Genomic DNA, 27,467 nt, shown 5'->3' with positions numbered 1-27,467 from the left:
GCCAGAATGAAATGGTCAGGATACTGGGGCTCAAGACAAGAGACTGGCCAGTTGAGCTCGCTGCTCAGTGATGTCTGTTCGGCCCTACACTGCACTACAGGTCTGTGGACGGACTCTCTTTCTGGACTTCAGTTCAGAATGCAATTTGCTTGCATTTATTGTTTGCATGATTTGTTTGATGCACCATCAATAACTCACACTGAGACGTAAGGCGAGATATCGGCTTTTATTGACTGGAAGAAGGAACCAGGAGTGAGTGTCTATCATACAATGTCCTGGAGACTGAGGCCGAGCGTCAGGCCTCAGATCGCCTTTATACAGGGGCCCGTGGGAGGAGCCACAGGAGCAGTCAGCAGGGGGCGTGTCCCGACAGGCACATAGTTCACCACATTGTTTCTCTGTCTTTTTTTAAAAATGGACTCTTTTGGGTTTCTTTGTTTCATGGCTGCCTGTAAGGAGAGGAATCGCAAGGTTGAATAATGCATACATACTTCAAATTTAATTTCAAGTTACACTGGTTTCTCATTTTAGTGCAATTATTATTCCAATGCTGTCATGGCCAAATCCAAGCGTGCAATTTAACTGCAGGAAATACTGATAAGCTTTGGAACTGTCAGCTCCTCTCCAGCATCACTCAGACACTTTGTGTTGGTTTGATTTTTCAAGTTATTTCTTTTCAAAGACACAACCATTGATAGCAATGCCTGCAGGGCATGACAATATGAGAGAGAGAGAAAGAAAATACAGTTGTGTCACAGTTACTGTACTGAGAAGTTAGTTTGGCCTGATTGAAATCTCTCTTCACAGCACTTCAATTTATGAGATGTTGCAGAAGAAAATAGGATTAGTCAACAAGAAAATGAGCTGATGATACAATCCCTGAATAAATCAGTCTGGATGAATACACATTGTGTTCAAACTACTAGCTCTGTACTGCAATTTAACACAATATGCCATAGGGGATCAGCTGATCTGTAAACTAGTCCTTGCTAGACTGATAAGACACTGTAACAACACAGAGCTGTTATTATTTGCAAGATGGGTTTACAAGAAAATATGCCCCAGTTCCTTGAAATTTCTAAATAATGTGGGTGGTTGCTTTCACATGCTGCAGACCACTCAGCTTAGCCTTACTTTTGCGCCATTTAGGGTATTTGTGGCTCCCCTGATTTTATAATCTCCCACTTCCTCATAGCTCGATTTCCTGCATTGTTCATGACAAGTCCCCTTTTGGAGAAGGTGAGAACATTCCTCAACCATAAATGACTTATTTTGTAGTTATAATGGCACAGAAGGAAGCCAGTCAGCCCATCAGGTCCATAGCAATTCCAAGGGAAGTATTCTTTCTCTCTATGTCTGCCTGTATCCTTGAGTTCAAAGTAAATTGATTACCACAGTACATATGTCACTAAATACAAACCTGAGATTCATTTTCTTGCCGGCATTCATCACAAAAACAAGAATCACAATAGAATCAATGAAAAATTACACATGACAGAGACAGACAAACAACCAATGTGCAAAAGACAGCAAACTGCAGATGCAAAAAGAAAACGGCAAATAAATAAGCAATAATTATCAAGAACACAAGTTGTAGAATCCTTAAAAGTGGATCTATAAGTTGTGGAATAAGTTCAACGTTGAGCTTGAGGGGTAATAACTGTTTGTGGGACTTGAGATTCTTATTCTGATGGCAGCAGTGAGAGAAGAGAGCATGGTGAACTACATATACCTGTCTGGACACTCCCCCTGCTGACTGCTCCTGTGGATCCTCCCAAAGACCCCGGTATAAAGGGTGAGTTATTGATGGTGCATCAGAGAGCATAGCCTGGATGGTGGGTGCTGCTTTCCTGTGACAATGCTTCTTGTAAATCTGCTCAATGATGGAAGGGCTTTACCTGTATTGACTACTTTTCGTAGTTTTTTTTCCGTTCTAGGGCATTGGTGTTCCCATACCAGACTGATGCAACCTATAAAAGTTTGTCAAAGTCTTAGATTACATGTTGAATCTGTGCAAAATTCTAAGAAAATAGAACCAATTCTGTACCTTTTTTGTAACGGTAGTTACATGCTGGACCATGAACGGATTCTCTGAAATGATAATACCAAGGAATTTAGAGATGCTAATCACCACCTCTGATCCCTTGACGAGGACTGGCCCATTGATCTCCGGCTTCCTCCTCCCATAGCCAGCAAAACCAAACAGCAGATTATTGACATTGGGTGTGCTGTTGTTGGTGTGGCACCATTCAGCCAGATTATCAATCCCATCGCTGTCTGAAAGCAGTTTCTACTGTGACTGGTGGGTTTCCTTCAGATGCTCCAGTTCCTCCCACTATCCAAAGATGTACCAGTTGGTGGGTTAATCAGTCATTGTAAATTGTCCTGTGATTAGGCAAGGGTTAAATTGGGTTTGCTGGGCCACACGGCTCAAAGCGACAGAGGAGCCCATTCCATGCTGCATCTCAATAAATTATAAATAAATAAATAATCTCCCTCCTATACGCTGATTTATCACCACCTTTTTCTAATTGTTCTCTCTTCAACATATCCACTAACTCTTTTTACCATTAACCTACATCGAGGAGTAATTCACAAAAGCCAACAAATCAACCAATCTTTGGGATCTAAATGAAAGCCAAATCACACAAAGGAAACCCATGCAATCTGCTTTCTACAATGTCCAAGCTCTGGTTTGAATTGAATAGGTTTTTACCGTCACATGAAGGTGGTACAAGAGCCTCAGGACTCACACCACCAGGTTCAGGAACAGTTATGATCCCTCAATCATCAGACACTTGAAGCTTAGGGAATAACTTCACATGCTTCATCATTGAAATGTTCCCACAACCTATGGACTCTTCATCTCATGTTCTCAATGCTTATTTTTATTTATTATTTTGTATTTCCAGAGCTTGTGGTCTTTAATTCATTATTTCATGATTATTCTATTATAGACTTATTGAGTATGCCTACAAGAAAATAAATCTCAGAGTTGTAAATGGTGGCATACATGTATACTGATAATAAATTTGAACTTTAACCAATCAGATGAGAATTTCCAGCATTTTTTTTACTTTTTTTCAGTCTTTTAACCACAACTTTGTTCTACAACAATAAGTATGTTGTATATAGTATGTTTTATTTCTCTGGCTAAACTACTACATCGATCCCGATCCCTAAAATCATCCCTACAAACTCAAAGAAACAACCAAATCTGAGCCCTGACCATAACAGAGACCGTAGCTCAATGCCACCTTGGAAATATTAAGATCAGTGAGTGAACTTATGACACGAAGGAAAATTGTTGTATTTATCAGAAACCAACCAACTCATGATACAAGGCATCATTTCTGGTTAAGAAAGCACTACTGAACATAGGTGCCAGCATACTGGTAGTTAAAAAGTTAAGAAATCTGACTAAAAACATTCACTAAAAATACCTTTGAGGTAAATTGTAGATAGATAGATAGATAGATAGATAGATACTTTATTCATCCCCAAGGGGAAATTCAACATTTTTCCAGCGTCCCATACACTTATTGTAGCAAAACTAATTACATACAGTATTTAACTCAGTATAAATATGATATGCATCTAAAATCACCCTCCCAAAAAGCATTTGTCATACCCTCCAGTTCTGTGCCCACGACAGAGATAACTTATTACCACAAACAGCACGGTGAGGCGAGTTCAGAGGATGAACCGAGATGGCAGGTAACAGAATTCATGCAAATGGAGTGAGCCATTTGGAGAGGAGAAGTCAGGCCAGAGGAGTTTCGATGTCTGTACAACTGACCTGGCTGCGACGTTGGATCGTTCTGGGCACAGAGCTAATTTAAAGAGATTGAGAGCAGTTCTGGGCTGGGTGGCAAAATCTGGGCCTGGAGTGAGTTGCTGGGTGGCGTTGTCTAGGCCCCGAGCCCTTTGCAGTAGCCAGGTACAATCCACTGTTTAGACAATTTAAACACCAGCCCAGATCCAAGGCAAGTGCTGATTCGCTCATGCTCCACGATGTTCACTCCTCTCTCCAGGGGCGCTGGAGCTTTTCACTGTTCTGTTGTTTGGTCAAGTTAAACACCTGCCAGATAGACTGAAAAGACAGGGTGTTGGGATCCAAGGTGAGAGGAAATTGCTCTCGCTTTCTGCAGTGGTCATTCTTCTCTCCATGGTGCTGGGGCTATGAAGGCTGCTCCCGGCTGCTGTGCTCCGAGCCCATTAATACGATGAACTGATGAGCAAGGCTTTTGACCTGCTCCGGAGTTCAGATCTGAGGACTCAATCTGGTTGTTTGTTTCACATGTTTGAATGATTTATGTCTTTGTTCTTGCTCTTGCGTACTGAGTGTTGATCTCTTATTCATTTTTTAAAATTGGGTTCTTTTGGGTTTCTTGCTCTGTGGCTACCTGTAAGCAAACAAATCTCAAGGTTGTATAACTTATACATTTTTTGATAATAAATGTACTTTGAATCACTACAGGAATTCCTCAGAATAAAGTGGCTAGTCCAGAAAATTCCCAAGCACAACCTTCTTAATATTTTCTTCAATTCATCAATACTTTCTTTCAATCATGAGCTTAGCCATCATAAGATCAGCATTTGGGGTGACCAATTCCTCAACAAATGCTCAAGCCCAACTTTCATGGAGAAAGACCCAAACAACATTTGGGCACGGGCTGGTATTTCTGTCACTGAAGTACCGGCAAAGATCATATCCATCGAGAGAGATTCTAACCACTTACTGGCATTGTTATTTTTGAGTCCCCTACCAGCAATATTACCAGTTATCATTGACCAGAAACTGAAATGGACCAATGAAGTTTAATAATAACTATTGAAGTGTAATGCCCAAAATACATTTCTGTCAAGGTTTTCAACCACACTGGCCTGAATCACAACTGGTCCTACCAAAGAGAGCTTTTAATAAAGCTGTTAGCTCAGATTGAGCATTATTTAAAGGATCGGGCACATTAATGGCAGGGTACTGGCAAACAAACATCAAGCAGATGGAACCAGACTGAGATCCCAGTCACACATTACCAGGAGATTTGAGGTTTCTCCAATATCAAATGGGCAAAAATCAATGTCATCAGGTCACAAACAAATAAAGACTGAGAAAGATTTTTGATGTTTCTTATGAACCTTCCACCTTTCCTCAGAGCTCTAACCTCAGAATATGGCAGTTGAGAGTTCTGGAAGAAGCAAAACAGTTGCTGTATGTGAAAGTACAATTTACCTCAACAACCGTAAGTAAGAGATTACCACAGTTTTGATTTCTTAAAGCAAGGATGCTCAAATCGCAGTGTAGTATTTTAGGTGATCCAAATTTGGTAATGGGAAAAACATTACACCAATTTAATACACCAAGATTAAATAGATTCTACCTTCCATGGTTAAACCTGGTAGAATTAACAAAACAAAAACTGTCTAAACATCAAAGGGAGAGCTGCATGACAGGGTGAAATTCTCCAGTCTTTGGGACTGACTGGTGCTGAACCACATAAAAGGCTCCAATGAACAACCTAAATAAACATATGGCTAACCCCTGGGATTGTTAGTTTACTCTCATATTAATCACAATGTCATAACCAAAGTATAATTACGATTAAAGCAGAAAATATGAAGCTTACAATTGAAAAGATGAACAGTACATTTCACTTATAGTTAATGCTGTTGGAACATACTTAAATATAATAAAGTTTAAAATAATGAAAAACAGAAAATAATGATATAATAAAACCTGGTGGCTGCTCTGCAAACTAATTGAGCTGGATTTACAACATGTCGGAACAGGAAAGGCCTTACCAGGGAATGTCCAGTCAGGGAGTGCTGACCATAAAGTGGCAGATGAAAGAATGCCAGATCACAGAATTAATTTTATTAAGATCAAAATGCCCACTAATTTCCTCTATCTCTACACTTTCCATAGCTTTTGTTTCTTGTCACTTTTCTTGTTTTTGATTCTATTCAATGCAATGCTGTGGAGGTATGGTTACAACATGGAGTGATTTTTGTGTATTTTCTGATAAACGGTCAAAATTTACTTAAGGACATCTGTCTGCAAAAATGGAATCCTGTACATTGAACTTAATTTTGTGCCTTTGAAAAGTTACAAAGTGTTGCAAAGAGTAAAGGAAAGATTTTTTTTTTGGAAACTAGTGAAGATGATAGAAAGATAACTATTAATAGCATAATTTGGCCACATATGGATTTGTAGAAAGCCAAACAGGGCAACTCTTGAAATGGACCACAAGGGAAAGAGGCATGTCAGAGGGATGGCATGGTCCAACAAATAAAAGGCTGAGTTCTGCAGGATAAGGAGGACACTACAGCAACTGGCTGTGATTGTCATTATTGCCGACTGAGGATGAAAATCTGAATAGAGTGACTCAAACATTGTATTGCAGAGTGAAAGAACAATGCATTTTGGAAGCAGGAACATATTCAAACCATGAAAAGGGGATTAATTAAAAGTTTGCAGATACAGAAAGGTCAATACTATGTTTTTGGAGGTCAAATTATGGGTTCTGAAGGGGGTTGGGAAATCATAATTTGTAACACCATCCAGCTCAAATGTGAATCAATCAAATAACGTCTATGAGCTATTTGTTTAATATTTCACTTTTAACACTCAGAATTGTTTGTTTTCAATAAACACAAACTTGGCAAAGTCTCCTAGATAATACAATTCACTTCAATTGATAGTTAATTGCTCCTCTAATAGCCTATTTGAACAAACCACACAATTGTTAGCAGTCATCAACACAAAATCTTTATAATCTTTACATCACTGAAAAATATCATATATAATACACATATAATAAAAAGGTACCTTGGTTCAAATTAAAATATTTAAAAGAGAACCAATGTGCCCACTGAATTATAAATACAAAGTTATTTTAAATAGTTCATAGAGCAGCTAGCTAATAACTAAGAGAAAATTATCGGTTAGAAGGCATATCTGTCCCACAGGGAGAAAGAGAGGACAGAGAATGAGAGAAAGATTTTATTGATTAATTACAAAGTACTTTTTATAGCAATGCCATCCTAGGGGGTGTTGCTTTCTGAAATAATTGGCACCCACATTGGATTCATACACAGTTCACGAAAGGTTAGCACTGAGAGAATGTGAAAGACTGCCATTACAGTAATGTACAGAATATCTTCTCTGACCATATCCCTAGAGGTCATTTAAAGGTTACAAAAGTCAAGCTTCATGATTCTCTTGATAGTGATTTCATCAGATGAGAATGAGGCAACTATACTCTAAAAGTGGTTCCTTGGTACTCTCAAACGATCTAATAATACACAACAGCATTTTGTGACAGATGCAGCTCAAAGGTATTGTTGGGGATACACTTTTATGAAACTATAAAATTTAAAGACAAACTTCAACCGAACTTTATTTTTTTTAATTAGCATTAATTTTCTCTGATCGCTTGAAGGCCATACTTAATGGCAGTTGTATTTGGTAAATAGCATTTCCTCATATTGATGGACCACAGGAGCAAAATTAAACTATTTGTCCTATCAAGTCTGCTCTGCCATTCATTCATGGCTGATTTATTTTTCCTCTCAACCCTATTCTCCCGTCTTCTCTTCTTTACCTTTCACACTTTTATCAATTAAGAATCTATACTCAATGACAGCTGTCTGTAGCAATAAATTCCAGATATTCATGACCACCTGACTAAAGGAATTCCTCCTCATCTCTGTTCTAAAGGAACATCCTTCTATTCTGAGGCTGTGCCCTCTGGCCCTAGACTCCTCCTCTATTGAAAACATACTTACCAAGTCCACTCAGTCTTGGTCTTTCAGTATTCTGTAGGCTTAAATGAAATCCCCCTTCATTCTTCTAAACCACAATGAGTACATGCCCAGAGTCATAAAATACTCCTTATACATCTAATCCCTTCATACTCATGATCATTCTAACGAACTTTCTCTGGACCACTTCCAATGCCACAACTACCTTCCTTAGATCTTCCAAATGGGGTCTGGCCAAGGCCTCATAAAACTTCAGCCTTACAGCCTTGTGTTCATATTTTAGCCCTCTCAAAATGAATGCTCACATTGCATTTGTCTTTTATTTAACTACCAACTCATGCTGCAACTTATCCTTTAGGGAATCCTGCACAAGGACTCCCAGGACCCTTTGCACCTCTCATTGCTGAATTTGTTCCCCATTCAGAAAATAGTGTATGCCTTTGTTCCTTCTACCATGGTGCATGACCACACTTCTCCCTACATTGTATTCCATCTGCCCCTTCTTTGCCCATTGTCCTAACTTGTCTAAGTCCTTCTGCAGATACCCTGCTTCCATAACACTGCCTGCCCTTCCACCTTATCGATGTATCACTCACAAAGCCATCAATTCTGTCATCCAGATTATTAGCATATAACATGAAAAGTAGCAGAACCAACACTGATCACAGATAGAAAAGGCTTTCTTTATTCCCACTATTTGCCTGCTGCCAGTCAGCCAATCCTCTATCCACGCTGGCATTTCTCCTGTAATACCATGGGCTCTTATCTTGTTTAGAAGCCTCATATACGGAACCTTGTCAAAGGCCTTCTGAAAATCCAAGTATAACATCCACTGACTCTCTTTGTCTATGCTGCCTGTTGTTTCCTCAAAGAATTCTAACAGCTTATTGTCTAAGGCAAATAAGAAACTTTTAAAAATTAGTTTTAATAAAATATTGTTATTGTAGAAAATAATGATAAACTATCTTAGGCTTCAGATGTAACTATGAAGATGGTAGATATTAAGGTTATCTGCTAAAATTCCACGAATTCTAGTATAGCTATCACAGAATGTTTGATAGAAAATGTAACTATTATTTAAGAAAGTTAGGAGACTGAAAACAGGGAACATAATACAGAATGTGCTTTAATTTACTATTAAGGATCTGGGTAAGGAGGCACTTCAGAAAAAATAACAATAGAATTAGCCAGAATTAATATGGATTTATAAAGAGAAATTATGTTTGACATAAATACCTGTCAAAACACGTTTGAAAACTGAAAGGTGGGATTCATCGAAACCTAAAAAAATTCTTATGGGTTTGGTCAGGATAGTTGTGTCTTGTCAATCTGGAGAGCTTAGATCCAGGAGCCAGAGTCTCAAGATAGGGAGTGGCCAGTCATGACAAAGAGGAAGAAATTCCAACGATATATGCAGAGGATGATATATCTTTGCAATTCCCTGTGCAAAAGGGCTGTTAAAGCTCAGTCACTGAGTATTTCAAGGGAAAAATTGATAGATTTTCGTACTTTAAGAGACTCAGAGATATGGAGTTACTACAGTAAAGTGCCACTGAGGTAAAAGATGAACAAGGAATGAATGATCAAGTAGCTGCTCCTGGCTCTACTTCTTACCTTCTGAAAAGTTTTTGTACAAAGTTCTTAAACGTAACTATAAACACTGTCCGTATGCCTAGACACGGCTGCAAATCCCAACCACTAAACTAAAACTGATGAATAGCAATAAAGTAATATAGGGCACTTTCTGGTGCTAATCAATAGGATTTGATAGATGACATAATCGATGAAACGGACTCTGAAGGTCGAAGTCAGCCTCTCACAGCTCTATCAGTGTGAATACAGGACTGATATGACACATATTAGAACACAGAATAGCACAGCACTGAACCAACCTTTCAGCTCACGACAGTGTGCCAAACATGATGCTGATGTATGTTAAATGTCCTCCTTCTGTGTATCATCCATATACATTAATTCCCTTCTTAATCTTGTGTCTATCCAAAAGCTTCTTAAAATCCACAGAACTGTCTGCTTCACTACAATCCCTGATAGCCTATTAGAATAAAAAGCTCGCCTCTCCCATCAACTTTAAATCACCCCACCTCCCAACTCTTAACTGCTGAAGAGCTTGGGAGAATAACAGCAGATTGTTCAGCTTTTTCCGATACACTTAGTGGCCATTCAACTGGTACACCTGCCCATTAATGTGAATATCTAATCAGCTAATCGTGTGGTAGCAATTCAAGGCATAAACGCATGCAGGTACGGTCAAGAGGTTCAGTTGTTGTTCAGACCCAAGTGAAAAAGTAAAAACAACCAGTGAAGGGCATTTCTGGGGGGGGGGGGTGGCGAATGTCCTGTTAATGAGAGAGGTCAGAGGAGAATAGCCAGACTGGTTCAAGCTGACTGGAAGACAACAGTAACTTAAATAACCATGTGTTACAACAGTGGTATGCAGAAGAGCATCTCTGAATGCACAACATGTCAAATTTGGAAGTGGTTGGACTACAGCAGAAGACCATGAACATACCTCCTGAACCTAATAAAGTAGCCACCGATAGCAGCTCATATTCTCTAATTCAGGTCGCATCCTGGAAACCCATTCTGCTCTACATCCTTCCTATAATGGGGGTGACCAGAACTGCACCCAATACTCCAACTGTGGTCTGACTAAAGCTTTATATAGCCACAGCATGACTTCCTTACCCTTATACTCAATACCCTTACCAATCAAGCCGTATGCCATACACCTTCATTGCCAGCTTATTCATTTGTGCAGCCAGTTTCAGTGAACTACGAACCTGGTATCCTCAATGCTATTAGGGGCTTACCATTAAATGTATACTTTCTCCTTTTATTTGACTTCCCAAGATGCAGCACCTCTTGCTCAGGTTAAACTTGGCTACCATTTCTCTGCCCATATCCCACTATATTCTTTGATAGTCCTTTACACTGGCCACAAATCTACCAACCTACTAATCCATGTGTCTACATTAAATCACTGATATGCAAAACAAATAACAGAGGTCCCAGCACCTATCTTCCTGGAGCACCACTGGCTGGAGACCTCCAGCCAGAAGAACAGCCATCCACTTTTACTCTGTTTTCCACGTGTTAGTCAGTTCTGAACCAAACCTACAATTCATCCTGGATACCATGCATTCTTAACTTCTGAATCAATCTATCATGAGGGATCTATCAAATGCCTTACTGAAGTCCATGTAGATAATGCCCACTGTCTTACCCTCATCAACCTTGTCTCCTCAAAAAAACCTTGATTTTGTAAGACATGACTTGCTCCGCACAAAGCCACGATGACTGTCCTAAGCAGGCTATACCTTTCCAATGTGCATCAATCCTGTCCCTCAGTATCTTCTCCAATAGTTTCCCAACCACCGATGTGAGGGTCACTGCCTATAACTGGATTACTCTTACTCCTTTTCTTGAACAAAGCCACAACATTTGCTTCTGTCCAGTGCTTTGGGACCTTGCCTGTTGCCAGTGAGTACTCAAAGATCCTTGTCAAAGTTCCAGTAATCTCTTCACTTGCTTCTTTCATTATTCTAGGATACATGCCATCAAACTCTATTGACTTAATGTTTTAGCTCCTCCTTAAACTCAACCTGTCTCAGCACATTAGCATGTCCCATTCTGTCTTTACTATCCTCCAAATCCTTCTCCTTGGTAAATGTCAACACAGATAACTCATTTAATATCTCAGCCACTTACCTACACCAAGCAGAAATCCCCTCCCGTATCCTTGATTTATTGTCTCCTCAATTATCCTCTCTTTCTCAGTACAAGTATAAAATGCCTTGGGATTCCCCTTGATGCTGCTTAACAAAAACATTCCCTAGCTCGCTTTGCCCTTTCTGATCACCTGCCTAACTGGTCCAACAAATCTGTTAGATCTTGTTTTAGTTCTTTTATTAATATAGGTTGAGTACCCCTTATTTGTAATTTCAAAATCCAAAAACACTCTGAAATCCAAAATTTTTTTTGAGTGCCGACGTGACATCACATATGGAAAATTCCACAAGGCGCTGGGAAGGTTCTCAAGTGATACACAGGTCTCTGCATGTCACAGATGGTTCTGAGAAGTACTGAACAGAAGTTAATGAAAAATAGAAAAACTATATAAAGTCAAAAATGAATATCTTGATCATGTACTAAAAGAGTGGATTAATCAACATCAGAGCGAACATATGCCACTCAGTGGTATGCTGATCATGAAACCAGCAAAGATCTATCATGACAAACTGAAAATTGAAGGTGAATATTCAGCAGGCCAGTTGTAGAAATTTAAGAAAAGGAATGGCGATACATTTTTAAAGATTTGTGGTGATGAAGCATCTGCTGATCACGAAGCCGCAGAGAAATTCATCGGTAAGTATGCCAAAATCGTCTGTGATAAAAATCTAACACGCTGAATGGCAGCATCAGTACCTGCAGTACATACTGTGATGAACAAGTGTAGGACAAAGTCTGCTTACCGGTAGCACATAAATTCAGAGATGGAAATGATGGCAATCCCAAGATATCTCATTATATATTACAAAATCCAAAACACTTCTCGCCCCAAGCATTTCGGACAAGGGGTTCTCAGCCTATAGTATTGTAACTTTCTTTTCGATCTTTGTAAAGCATTCCAACAGCAGGTTGCATTATCAAATCCCTGAAATCAAACATAAAAGCTAAAGTAGTACATTTTTCCCCTTCCTTAATAATTTACAAATTCTGGGTCAAATATAGAATATTCAGATTCTAAGATTCTAAGACATCAAAACTGAGAATATAGATAATGGTTTTGGCCAAGATTAGAAGTGGACAATGTGACAATATCATAATAAATACACAATACAATAGTGTATTGTTATGAGAAAGTGCTAAATGTATTTTTCCCAGATGACTTCCCAATATAATGAACTGGTCATTTAATTATACCTCTGATAATATACAAAATTCTCAGGCTTCATGGGTGCCAAACTATAACAGTGCTTATACTGCATCTGTGGAGAAAAGCACAGTTGACGTTTTAGAGCCATAGGGTCGATTGTACTTTTTTCTGTAGATGCTACCTGGCCTGCTGAGTTCCTCCAGCATTTTGTTTGTGTTGCTCAGATTTCCAGCATCTTCAGATTTTCTCTTGACAGTGCTTATACTTTTACCTTTAGTAGCAGTCAGCAAGACATTGCAAATGCATCTAAACTTCTTTCTGAACAGCAGCAAATATAGAACATTGAGTTTCTGTGTTCTTTTTCCACTTATTTTTGTTTCCACTTTGATGTTTCAAACAAAAGATTAACAAAGCAGTTAAATGTTTTATCCTGAGAAAAACCTCCTGCAGATTTAACCCACTCTTCATCCAACCACTTTCCAAATATTTTCTGCTGACTCTATTTGCTTACTGGAAGGCTTTCAAACGCTCTTTTTTAAGTTTTTACTGGCTCTTAATTGTCAATCTGCCACATTTGCTTCTGACAGCTTGATTCTGTTGGCTGTTCCAACCACTTCTCCTGTACAACAGAACACAGTTCCCTTCCTCCAAGTCTTCCTCAAATCACTGTGTGGGTGGTTTTCATCTGAACATTTTGTGTTTCATAGTTCCCTGTCTTGCTTGATATTATAAGGTTATGTTCCCACCACCTACTCCAATCTTAGCCTTCCTTTTGTCGGCCTTTCAGGTACATTTATTAGCGCAAAAATCCCGGCTGTTTCCAACACGTAACTGCAGATACATTCACTTTATTCTGAGACATGGAAGACCAATGAAAAAATAGGCTGCTTACACTGAAAACAATTTCAAAAAGAAGTCCATTGAAAATTGACAGCCAACATTATCACAAATTCCAGCACTGGGTATGTGGACATACAGGTTATAAGGTTTCATGGATACAGTCAAGTACTTTTCAGTGCAAACTTGACTTCTGCCTTTCAAATAGCAAATTTCAAATTTTAAAATAGAGCAAATCCACAATGGGGAATGAAAAAAAATCTAAGTATATTTTATTGTACAATACCTTCTACACTGACTCTTCCCAAATTATGGTAAGGGTTACTGAAATCTCCTATTATATCTTCTTCAGATGATTATGTACAGTCCCAAAATTGTGACTTCTTTCATTCAACTCACATTTGATGATCCTTTGATTGCCTCCCACCTCCTTTGATAACTCATTCCCAAACACAACTTAAAAGTAAAAATGAGAACTTTTAAATTGCCATATAAGCCATATATCTGTGAGAGTTATGATGTCATACCTCTACCTGTTTGTTGGTGGTTTCACACCATCCACCTATTCTGTATATTTCAGTATATTTAGACCATAAGATACAGAGCAGAATTAGGCTATCTGGCCCATCGATCATGCTGATCCAATTTTCTTCTCAACCCCAATTTCCTGCTTTCTCCCCATATCTCTTCACACCCTGATTAACTGGTCTTCACACTCTGACCAATCAAGAATCTGTCAACCTCTGCCCTAAATATACTTACAGAATTGGTCTCTACAACTGCCTGTGGCAATGAATTCCACAGATTCACCACTCTCTGGCTAAAGAAATTCCTCCTCATCTCCCTTCTGATCTTAGTCTCTCCCATCATAGGAAACATCCTCTCCATATCCACTCTATCAAGGCCTTCCACTATTTGATAGGTTTCAACTAGGTCACCCTTATTCTTCTGAATTCTAGTCAATACAGTCCCAGAGCCAGCAAATGCTCTTGTATAACCAGCTATTCAATCCTGGAATAATTTTTGTGAAACCCTCTTCAGTTTCACCACGTCCTTTCTAAGGTAACGGACTGAAAATTACTCATGATACTTCAAGTGAAGTCTAAAGTTTAAATAAAGTCTAAACATTATGTCTTTGTTTGTATATTCTAGTCCTCTTGAAATGAATGCTAACATCACAGAGACTCAACTTAGCTTCCTCACCATAGACTTGACTTAAATTTTGGGAATCCTACACAAGGACATCCAAGTCCCCTTGTGCCTTAGTTTTTCAATTTTCTCTCAATTTAGAAAATGGTCAACTCTTTCAATTCTTTTACCGTAGTGAATGACCATACACTTCCCGATACTGTATTTCATCTGCATTTCTTTGGCCATTGTCCTAAATCTGTCTAAGTCTTTCTGTAGCATCTCTACTTCTTCAAAACTACTTGCCCCTCCACCTATCTTCATTTCATCTGCAAACTTTGCAACAAAGCCATCAATTCCATCATCCAAATCATTGACATATAGCGTAAAATGAATCGGCCCCAACACAGAGCCCTGTAGAACACTAATAGTCATTGGCAGCCAGTACAAAAAGGCTCCCTTTACTGTTTGCCTCCTGCCAATCAGCAACTGCTTTTTCCATGCTAGAATCTTTCCTGTGATACCATGGGCTGGTAGCTTGTTAAGCAGCCTCATGTGTGGCACCTTGACAAAGGCCTTCAAAAATTCAAGTACACAACATCAACTAATTCTCCTTTGTTTATCCTCTTTCTTACTTCTTCAAAGAATTCCAACAGATTTGTCAGGCAAGATTTTCCTGAGGAAACCATGCTGACTATGGCTTATTTTATCATGTGCCTCCAAGTACCTAGAGACCTCAGGTTAGACTAACTGGCCTACCTATAGTTTCCTTTCTTCTACCTCTCTCCCTTCTTGAAATGTGGAGTGACATTTGCAATTTTCCAGTCTTCAGAACCATTCCAGAATCTAGTGATTCTTGAAAGATCATTATTAATGCCTCCACGGTCTCTTCAGCCACCTCCTTCATAACAGTGGGTTGTACACCATCTGGCCCAGGTGACTTACCTACCTTCAGACCTTTCAGTTTCCCAAGAACCTTCTCTTTACTTATGTTAACTTCACACCCCCGACACCTGGAACTTCCACCAGACTGCTGGTGTCTTCCACAGTGAAGACTGATGCAAAATACTTATCCAGTTCATCTGCAATTTTTATTGTCCCCCATTACTACCTCTTCAGCATCGTTTTCCAGTGGTCCAATATCCACTCTCTCCTTTCTTTTACATTTTATGTAACTGAAGAAACTCCTGGTATCCTCTTTAATATTATTGGCCAGCTTACTTATGCATTCTATCTTTACCTTCTTAATGATTTTTTTAGTTGCCTCCTGTTGGTATATAAAAGATTCCCAATCCTCAAACTTCCCACTAATTTTTGTTCTATTATATGCTCTCTCTTTGGCTTTTATTTCCCTTGTTAGCCATGGTTGTGCCATCTTTCCTTTAGAATATTTGTTCCTCTTTGAGATGTATACATGGGATAAAAGGGTTCCTTTACCTTAAGCTCTCTAATCAATTCTGGTTCATTGCACAGCAAACAGTCCAGAATAGCTGAACCCCTAGTGGGCTACACCATGAGCTGCTCTAGAAAGTCCCCCTCCTGTAATCCAGCACCAACTTGATCTTCCCAATCTACTTGTATATTGAAGACTACTTGTATTTTGATGACTATTTAACATTGCTCTTTTGGCATGCATTTTCTATCTCCCACTGTAATTTGTAGGCAACATCCTTACTACTGTTTGGGGGCCTGTATACAACTCCCATCAGGGTCTTTTTACCCTTGCAGTTCCTTAGCTCTATCCACAATGATTTAACACCTTCCTAACCTCTTTCTAATGATTTGATTTAATTTTTTTAAATCAACAGAGCAACAGCACCCTCTCTGCCTAACTTTTTCTCAACTTTTACTTGTTCTGCCTTTCAATTTATTCACTAATATTCTAAATTTCAGCCTGATGAAACATTGTACAAGACACATCAAGAGTGCATTGACATGGCAAATTTCATATTTTTTTGTAGTACAAAATGATTTAAGTTTCAAACTTACAATCTGTTTAACAGAATAAATTCAAAGCAAGTCCTGCACTTTAGGTTAAGAATCTGTGAAGGGAGTAGGTTATATCAGTTCAGTTTGATATCATGGGCAATTTATATCCAATACAAGATCACATGAAAACACAATCTGCATCCATTTCTTGTCCTTAAATTGTGATTAGAGGTGGGTTTCCCCTCTCCCTCTCTTAACGTGTGAGCTTCTATGTTTTGGGAAATATACATTGAGAGGCATTGATCGTGTGGATAGTCAGAGGCTTTTTCCCAGGGCTGAAATGGCTACCACAAGAGGGCATAGTTTTAAGGTAACACGCACAACACACTGGTGGAACTCAGCAGGTCGGGCAGCATCCGTGGAAACGAGCACATTTCAGGCCGAGACCCTTCATCCTGACGAAGGATCTCGGCCTAAAACGTTGACTGTTTCTTTCCACGGATGCTGCCCGACCTGTTGAGTTCCTCCAGCGTGTTGTGCGTGTTGCTTTGACCACAGCATCTGCAATGTACTTTGTGTATAGTTTTAAGGTGCTTAGAAGCAGGTACAGAAGAGGTGTCAGGGGTAAGTTTTTTACGCAGAGAGTGGTGAGTGCGTGGAATGGGCTGCCAGCAGCGGTGGTGGAGGCAGAAACAATATGGTCTTTAAAGAAACACCTGGATAGGTACATGGAGCTTAGAAACAAAGAGGGCTATGGGTAAGCCTAGGTAGTTCTAGGGTAAGGACATGTTCAGCACAGCATTGTGGGCCGAAGGGCCTGTATTGTGCTGTAGGTTTTCTATGTTCTATGAAACAGCTTTGTTTTCGTATTGGCATCAGCAAAGATCTCCACACAGCTTTCTCTTAAACAAAAAGGTTTTGTTCCAGCCAGGAGCCAAGCAGTATCAGGAGCTTTCCCTGCCGAGCAAATTACAGCCAGAAGCCTTTGATGGCCAACAGCGATTACAAGCAGTGATCAACGAGTGTAACAGATCTGATGTTATAAAGTAGGAGCCTAAAACTTCCACTGTATCTTAGTTTGAATAAATAGAATCAAAGGAACCTACAACACCAAAATAAGCCCTTTGGTACACTGACCATGATACCTATTTATACCTTTCCTCTCCAAGTATTTGTTCAAATGCCTTTGAAATGCTGTATTTGTAACCATAGATGTTAAATAATAAAATATGTCTTAATGTTGTTTTATGATAAAAACTTTTTTTATGAAACATCTAAAAATAGTCACCATCTTCCAACTTCATCCTGAATTTATAAATATGGAATGCACTCATTTATTCACATTGACCTTTTGCTCTCCATGAACAATATGGAGCATTAAAAGTGGGGAGCCCTTCAGTAGTATAAATACTTCAGTGGGAACTTAAGAAGCAAATTAGGTCAGTAAAGAAGAGGCATAAAATATCAGTGGCCAGAACAATAATCTCAAGGATTTTATACACATTAAGAGCAAGAGGGTAACAGGGTTAGAGTGGGACCCATTAAGGATCAAAGGGACAATCAACTTGTGGAGCTAGGGCTGAGTGTTAATTAATAATTTTCATCTATAAGAAGCAAAACATTGTAGTTGAAGATTTCAATTGGGTCAGTGAAATACTAGCACATTAATATTAAATTGAAGGTGGTGTTAGATACCTTAGTTGTCATAAGTGCCTAGGACTCTAAGCGATGCAATACAGTCATGGAATACTGGGGAAGGAAACAACTAGGGCTCTGATGGAGATGTCAAGCTCCTTTGTTCACCTACCTCTCCCAATGATCTCCTTCCTGGCACTTATCCTTCCAAGTGTGACAAGTGCTACACCTACCCTTACACCATCTCCTTCACACTACTCAGGGCCACAAACAGTCCATGCACACGAGTCATCACTTCATCAGCAAGTCTGTTGGAGTGATCTATTGTATTCGGGGCTCTTGATGTGACCTCCTCTACATCGGAGAAACCTGACACAAATTGCGGGACCACATTGTCAATTGCCTTCGCTCTGTCTGACCCAAAAGGAAGGATCTCCTGGTGGCAACTCTTTTCAAACCAACTTCTCATTCTAGCATGTTTGTACAAGGCCTCCTCTACTGCCATGATGAGGCCAAAGAAAGGTTGGAGGAACAACACATCATATTCCGTCTGGACAGTCTCCAAACTGATGGCATGAAAATTGATTTTCCAACTATTAATAATTTATTCCCCACTCCCTCCTCCTATTTTTCTTTTCATTCCTCATTCTGGTTCCCTCTCAACCCTTCTCTTCTCCTCACTTGTCCTGCAACCCCTCTGATTTTCCTCCTCTTTCCCTTTCTTCCATGACCCGCTGTCCTCTCCTATTAGATTCCTCCTTCTTCAGCCCTTCAACTCTGCCACCTATCCCTTCCCTTATCCACCCACCTTCCCCCTCACCTGATCTCACTTATCACATGCCAGCTTGATACACCAGATCTTTCCCTTCCCCCTCTTAACCTTCTCATTCTTTCCCCTGCCCCCTTCCTTTCCAGTTCTGAGGAAGTGCCTTGCACAAAACTTTGATTGTTCATTCCTCTCCTGAGATCTGAGTTTCTTCAGCATTTTGTTCAAGAGTTCCAGCATCTACAGAATCTTGTTTATATTTAGATATTTGTTGACAATTGGTGATATGCCAGATGACTGGAAGACAGTAATTGTGATACCTTTATTCATGAGGGCTGCATATATAAGCCAGTTAATATAATATCAGTAGTTGAGAAATTACTGGAATGATTTCTGAGGATTAATCCACATCTGGGAAGGCAGGGGCAGAGCAGGGTCAATCAGCAGGCTTATTGGTGGGTGATCCTGTCTAGTTTAATTAAGGTGAGGGTAATGGCAATTGGAATTTAATCTTGATAAGTGTGAGGTGATATATTCTAATAGGCCCAACATCAGTAGAATGTACGCCATATGGAACACAAGGATTTTGGTGCAGAAGTCCAAGGATCCCTGAAGGTTATAGCACAAGAAACTAATTTTCATTAGCTGATGTGTATGGAATGATAGAAGTCTTGCTACAACTTTTCAGCAATTGGTTCGGATAGAATATTGTATAAAGTTCCAGTCACACTATATAGGAAGGCCAAGAAAAAGGCTACAGAAGACCAAAGATTTTGTGATAAACACCTTAGTAAACCTTAGTCTGTAAAAGCATTGTGCCTCACAGGAGCCAGAAAAGGAGCATGGGTCACTGCAGACGGGCTTGAGGACTTAGTTATTCTATACCCATTGTAGTACTGCAGTACTTTGTTATTCTATACCCCATCCATACCTGTGCTCCTTCCAGTCCCAAAAATTACAACAAAACCAGTGGGGCCACTATGCTCACCCCATTGTAAGGAATTTTTGAAACTCTTAAATTGCAATAAAAGCTTTGATTATGTTAGAGTATGTGTCAGAATGAACAGGCAGTCTCCAGTGTGTTCTGTAGCATACATAATATAGAAGTTATAAGTAAGAATGTGCAATCAGCATTATGAAAATTTGATTTACAATGACAGGCAGTCTTTGGGATAATATCATTCATGTCACTCAGCACCACTAAAAAATGCTGCCACATGATAAACATCACCAATAAGGGTTGAAATTATCACACATCTAAGTGTTATTCCTATCAGGAAATGGACAGTCATATTTCCACGGTGATGAGGTCAACCTGAAAATAGCTGTTGTGTTTCACTCAGGACTAAACAAAGTTCATTTGCTAAGAAAGGATATTTTTCACACCATTATTCCACTTGTAGCAATATCATTAGCCTCTGTCTTCTGCTCTTGTATTCCTAGCCAATTGCACTACTTCACATTTTACTGCACTGTTTTACATTTGCCATATGTTCAACCATTACGTCAAGTGTAGGATCTGAGAGCAAAGCCCTATAAAACTGAGATGACGACAAATTCTTCAGGCAGAGGGTGGTGAATCGATGGAATTTGTTGCCAAGATGGGATGTGGAAGCCAAGGCAGAGATTGACAGGCTCCTGGGTGGTAAAAGGTTCGAGAGAGAAGGCAGGAGAACGAGACTGAAAAACAAGTCAATTATGAATGAATGATGAAGCAGATTTGATGTGCCTGATGGATCAATCCTGTTTCTATATATTACGGACTAAATGAGTGTTATGTCCTTTTATATCCATAGCTTTCTCCCTTACTCTTTACCATGTGCTATCAGTAAATTTCAAAACTAAGGCCAGTTCCCAGAAGTATAAATTATAATATTGTAGCGAGCATTTGGCCCATGATGACAGACAAGAAAGCTCTTTAACTCAACAACAATTTTATTGTGATAAACACAAAACAGACTGGGCACCATGACCCGGAGAGTGAACCCAACCAGTCTCAAACAGACAGGGGAGGTGACCATCACACACCCCGGTTACGGTTAAGGTAACCCACAAATATACAAGCAAATCCAAGCTAAAATGTAATAATAAATGAACTGCATTTCCCCCCCCCCCCCGCCGCCATAATCCCACAAAGGCATTTTAACACATGAACAATAGACAGTGCTAGTCATTAGAAATGCAGGGATGGGCTGTCAAACCACCCCCCACCCTAACACCCAGAGTGCCACAATATATATCAGAGGTACAAAGGCCTTTGAGGAACCTCTATAGCTTGCTCCAGTCTTTAAAACAGAGTTTTCATGCAGAACAAAATCTCACATAAACTTAGTCAAAACAATTTCCTATTAACAAATTGGTGCTGGTTCTTCGTTACTCGTCCACAATTGCCAAAATGAATGATAACTTTATCCCTGATCATTGTTATTAAAATCTTCCCTACCAGTGTTAATCTGAGCTGTAACTGCCTGGTTTATCCTTCCCTTCTCTAACACTAGAGTCTGACATTTGTCAACTCAAGTCCAACAAGTAGTCCCTTCACAATGCAAGCTGAGATCAGCAATTCAACAACTAAGCCAAAGAAATGTCACCAAGAATCTCTAATGCATATTTCCCCACTTTCCCTTCAGAAAACATTGACTCATGAGAAAAAAAAGATACTGCATAAAAGACCAAGACCATTTTCTGTAGGTATACTAGAAATATATGAATTAATTGTGCATACTTTGTGTGAATATTATACAAAAGTAAATTGCACACTTTGGAGATGCTTATTGAAGTGCTCTGCAAATTAGAGTTAAATAGGTATTCATGTACACTTGCAAGTTTTATGACCAAAGCGGAGAAGCCACAAAATCTAACCACTGTTAGTCAATGCCTAGAAAGTACTCAGAACAATAATAACAGAGACCCATTTTTGATAAGGATATCTAGAACTTCTGGTTATCAAGAGGGAGGTCCTGTGGTCTAAAGCAGAACTGAAATGCCAATAGGACACAGAAGAAAGATGCCCACAGTGACACTGGGAGGACCTGGTCACAATTCAGCAAAAAGTTTAATGATGGGATATGAAGGTCAGTGGAGATGGCAACAGATCCTACCCACTAGCCCATGCCCCAGAACATTCACATATATATCTTGGCCATTCACAGCTTTACAATTCTGATGACCCAACCATGATAAACCCACACACACAGACACTTGCACATTTCCTAACATTTTTCCCTTTTTCTTGTAGAATAAGGCTGCAGACAATAGAAAAAGGCAGCAGATTTTTTTTTTCACATGCACAGACTTAATCAATTGTAGGTTGACTGGTAATTATAGGGCTGGTTACCACAGATGTGAACCAGCAGTGATCATTACATCAAAGATGATGACTGAGTGTTCTATCTAGTCTTTCCCTTTATGTTCTGTTTAAATTTTTGTGCCTTAAAATATCATAATGGTTCAAATACGGGTCTTTAACTTAGCCTGTGTGTATATCCTTATAACCAAGTGGTCCCAATTGGCCACAAAGCAGCAATGTTACAAGTTGAAATAAATGGCACAGAATCATTGCAAACGTTACTTACATTCATCTGCTTAGAGCCTGGCAACAACCATAGTAGCATAACAGGATCTGTGGATTGTTAATCAACAGGCATGAGAGTACAAAGGGAATAATGAGCAAGAGGCTGGTGTGCGACCACTTCTTTTTATGCTGTAAATGAATGATTTAGATGATGGAATAGATGGATTTCAGATAATATGAAGATTGGTGGAGGGGCAGGCAGTGTTGAGGAAACAGGTACGATGCAGAAAGACTTAGATTAGGAGAATAGGCAAGAAAATGGCAAATTAAATACAATGTTGGAAAATGCATGGTCATACATTTTGGTAGGAAAAATAAATGTGCGATCTATCTTCTAACAGGGAGAAACTCCAGGAATCTGAGATGAAGAGTGATTTAGGAGTCCTTGTGTAGAACACCCTGAAGGTTAACTTACAGGTTGAGTCAGTGGTGAGGAAGCCAAATACCATGTTAGCATTCATTTCAAGAGGTCTAGAATACAAGAGCAAGGATGTGATGCTGAGGCTTTATAAGGCACTGGTGAGGCCTCACCTTGAGTATTGTGAACAGTTTTGGGCCCCTCATCTTAGAAAAGATGTGCTGGCTTTGGAGAGGGCCCAAAGAAGGTTCACAAGGATAATTCCAGGAATGAAAGGGTTATCTTACGAGGAAAGTTTGATGGCTCTGGGTCTGTACTCACTGGAATTCAAAGGATGAGGGGGATCTCATTCAAATCTTTTATATGTTGAAAGGCCTAGACAGAGTAGATGTGGAAAGGATGTTTCCCATGGTGGGAGAGTCTAGGACAAGAGGGGTCAGCTTCAGGATATAGGGGCGCCTTTTCAAAATGGAGATGCGGAGAAACTTCTTTAGCCAAAGGGTGGTGAACTTGTGGAGTTTGTTACCACATGCAGCTGTGGAGGCCAGGTTGTTGGGTGTATTTAAGGCAGAGATTGATAGATTCCTGATTGGACATGGTATCAAAGGTTACATGGAGAAGGCTGGGAAATGGGATTGAGGAGGAGATAGAAAAAAGGATCAGCCCTGATTGAATGGTGGATCAGACTCAAAGGGCCAGATGGCCTAATTCTGCTCCTATGTCTTATGGTTTTGTAATGTGCCAAGCTATCTCCTGATGAAAAGTGCTTCTGTCCCACGTGAGAACTATGAAAAATGGGGCAATATCCAAAAGTTTATGGGAGATGTCAGCGGGGATGGGAAATTCTAGTCCTAATCTTGCAGCACCCTTCTTGTGGAGCTTGGTCTCCATTCTATTCAGCAAAGACGTAATGGTCAGCTGAATGTCTCCTCTGACTGCCCCAACAATGGGTTGATCAGAAGTTTCAGAAACAGAATCCGGTTTATAATCACTGATACACCTGTTGTGAAATGTGTTGTTTTAGGGCAGGAGCACAGTATAATATATAAAACACAATTACTACAAGTTACAATAAGAAATTATATTATACATACATACACACACACACACACACACACACACACACACACACACACACACACACACACACACACATATATATATATATATATATATACACACACATACATAAACATATACACATGTACATATACACACATGCATATATACACACACACATATACAGATATATACAAACATATGCATACATATACACAAACATGCATATATTCAGATTCAGATTATTGTCATTTAGAAACCACTAATGCAAAGCAGTTAAAAAATGAGACAATGTTCCTCCAGAATGATATCACAAAAGCATATGACAAATCAGACTACACCAGAAAATCCACATAACGTTTGGCAATCCCCAATCCAGAGTCCGGAGAGGCTGCTGCATATTAATATCGCGCTACCGTCTTAGCGCGTTCCCCAGAAAGGAGCTCCAAATCCATCAGACAAACAAGACCAAAAACTAAAGCTACAAGACCTGCACAAAACCACACAGTTACAACAGTGCAAACAATAGCATAATTGATAAAACAACAGACCATGCGCACAGTAAAAATAGTCCAAAGATGTTAAAGGACTATAAGTTCAAAAGAAATCACCACACATTTTCCACAAGTCCCCAGGGTCCCGACAGACACGCCATCCCACGCCAGTGGCAGAAGGGAATACCCCCGCTATGGACTTCCATGGCGCTGCCCGACTCAGCCTCGCAGACACAGCAGATAATGAAAGCTCCGTCGAACCCAGCCTCGCAGACACAGCACACAGTGAAAGCGACCTGACTGCAGCGGACTCCGAGTCCGTCGAATCTCCGAGCCGATGACCATCCCCTCCAGCACAGCTTCTCCGAGCACCATCCTCTGCCGAGCATATTAAGACGGCCCCACCAACAGCCATCGGCAACGCGACCCTAAGGACTGGGGGCCTGTTCTTCCCAGCAGAGTCCTGGACCTCACAGCAGCAGCAGCAATGAAGAAGGTCTTCCTGGAGATTTCCCAATGTTCCTCCGTGCTCCCACATCCGTTTTCAATCGATTATGATTGCACACGGCACCCCGCTTCACAAATAACAGATAATCAGCTCCGGAGTGGCCGCTGCAAGCTGCGTCGCACCGCCATGTATATACACACACATATACATATATACACACATATATATATATATATAAAACAGCAAAACACTGCAAAGATGTAGTGTTAATGGGTAATAAGATGAGGGCATGTCTTGGTTAGTGAGGATCCTTAACGAGGCATTCCCTTTTGAAGATTACCTCGTTGGTGGGAAACCTAGAGTCCATGATAGTGCTGGTTGAGTATACAACCATCTGCAGCTTTTTCCAATCCGGTGCATTGGCATCTCTATTCCAGATGCTGATGCAACCAGTCAGAATGCTCTCCATGACTTTGCTAGATTCCTTGGTGACATACCAAATCCCCTCAAACTCCTAATGACATATTGCTGCCAGTGTGACTTCTTTGTAATTGCATCAATTTGGTGGGCCCAGGATTGATCTTCAGAGATGCTGACACCAAGAATTGAAGCTGCTCATCCCTTGATGAGGACCGGAGTGTGTTCTCCTGAATTCCCCATCCTAGAGTCACAATCAGTTCCTTGGTCTTACTGATTTGAGTGCAACACCACCCAATCAGTCAATCCATCCCACTCCTGTCTGCCTCCTAATCACCATCTGAGATTCTTCCAACAACAGCAGTGTTAATTGGTAAACTTATAGATGCCATTTGAGCTGTGCCCAGCCACACAGTCATGAGCGTAGACAGTAAGCACACATCCTTGAGGTGTGCCTGTGTTGTCAGTGAGGAGGAGATGTTATTTCTGATCCGCACCGACTGTGGTCTCTCGATGAGGAAGTCAAGGATCTAATTTTCCAGGCCCAGGTTTTTGGAGAGCTTGTTAATTTAGTACTGAGGGGATGATAGTGAGCTATATCAATAAACAGTAGCCTGGCAGAGGTATTGGTGCTATCCAGGTGGTCCACAGCCAAGTGGAGAGCCAGTGAGATTGTACCAGCCGTGGATCTATTGTGACAGTAGGCAAATTGCAGTAGGTCTCAGTCCTTGCTAAGGTAGGAATTAACTCTAGGCATGACCAACTTCTCTAAGTACTCATCGCAGTAGATGTGAGTGCTACTTCATGCCAGTTGTTGAGACAACTCACCCTGCTGTTCTTGGGCACTGGTATGATTGATACCCTTTTGCAGTAAAAGCACAAAATGATGCCAACCAACTATCACTGCTGCCACAACCTTCAAGAATTTGACAGCAATCCAGACATTTATTCTCTGGCAAACTGCCAGGCCAATTAAAGCCTTGGATTCTCCAGACCAAAGGAGGATCAAGGGGAAGCATTTATCGATCTGCTGGCTCCATTCAGGATAATGATATCTTTTGCTCCCGACCTTGGCATCACAAGGCTTCCCTCACAGTTCCAAGTGAATGAAATAAGGCTGCACACAATAGAAGAATTTCTAGTAGAGTTTACTGCCATTTTTGACAAGAAAATGTGTTCAGAAGCAGGGCTCAGATTTGCTTTACAAAGCTGCCTACAGCTTCCAATTTCTGGGCCATAACCCATTGCTCAACACAGCTGCAGCAGATAGAGTCACTGCTTGGAAGTATTCAGGCAGGCAAAGATGGTTAAAGCAGACTTTTTAGGGAGCATCTGGACTGTTTCACTAATGTCCTTCAGGGAAGGCTGTCTGCTTTCATATCCATTTTGGCCTAATAACAGATTCCAGTCTCACTTCTGAGGTCAACTCTTACCACCTAAATAGGACTAGAGAAGTTAGGGAAATGAATGGCACCATTGACAATAATGTCCACATCCAGCTGAATGAATCAATCAAATAAGATAAAGCAGAGAGGACAGCAAAATGTTTACTGTCTAATTAAGATATAAACTGAGGGTTCACATTCCTATTTCTCCCAGTATAAAACCACATCTATTCAAACTTTATGGAGACAAGCTGGTTTCAAAACTTTTTACCTGGCCTCAGCTTCTGTTGAAGATAATACATATACAAATTTCTTGATTAATCCATTGAATGTCAAGGAGAGATCTTAGCATTCATTCGTAATACAGTCCTGCCTCTTTCATATTGGGAAGGGAATGAACCCAACCACTCTAAACTTCCAATCTGATATGACAATAGATACTTGAAAAATAGTTCACTTTTTCTGAGACTGAAACAAATAGACAATTAGGACAGAATTGATATAACTTGTTTTTTAACCCCTTCTTCTAAACAGTGATTGTTGAACCCCGAGTGTACTTTTGTACAGATATACTGCATATTATAAGTCAAGCAGTATGGTCTTGGCAATAACTTATTTAAGCTGCTTGGATACTTACTGTAATGCAGATTGACCATTTATCCCACTCTTAACTTTTCATAAAATTTTTTCATTTATGTGTCTTTTAAAATTTAAACATAAAAAACTGTTATAAACTGATTATAGGAGAATTAGATCATTCAGCCCATTGAGTC

The 27,467-nt window shown here is 39.9% G+C and overlaps 1 long non-coding RNA gene across 1 annotated transcript in view; it reads right to left on the bottom strand.

Annotated features, from left to right (window-relative positions):
- Window positions 1-211: 211 nt before the first annotated feature.
- LOC132395079 (uncharacterized) overlaps window positions 212-27,467 on the bottom strand; it is a 115,895-nt gene continuing 88,639 nt past the window's right edge. Inside the window, exon 3 of the long non-coding RNA XR_009512517.1 lies at window positions 212-449. This is a non-coding gene — a long non-coding RNA (uncharacterized LOC132395079). The remainder of the gene's footprint in view (window positions 450-27,467) is intronic.

This window comes from Hypanus sabinus, chromosome 6 (genome assembly GCF_030144855.1).
Source record: "Hypanus sabinus isolate sHypSab1 chromosome 6, sHypSab1.hap1, whole genome shotgun sequence".
NCBI classification, from domain to species: domain Eukaryota; kingdom Metazoa; phylum Chordata; class Chondrichthyes; order Myliobatiformes; family Dasyatidae; genus Hypanus; species Hypanus sabinus.
The sequence above is the reverse complement of the archived record's forward strand: the minus strand, read 5'-3'. Positions and strand labels throughout refer to the sequence as shown.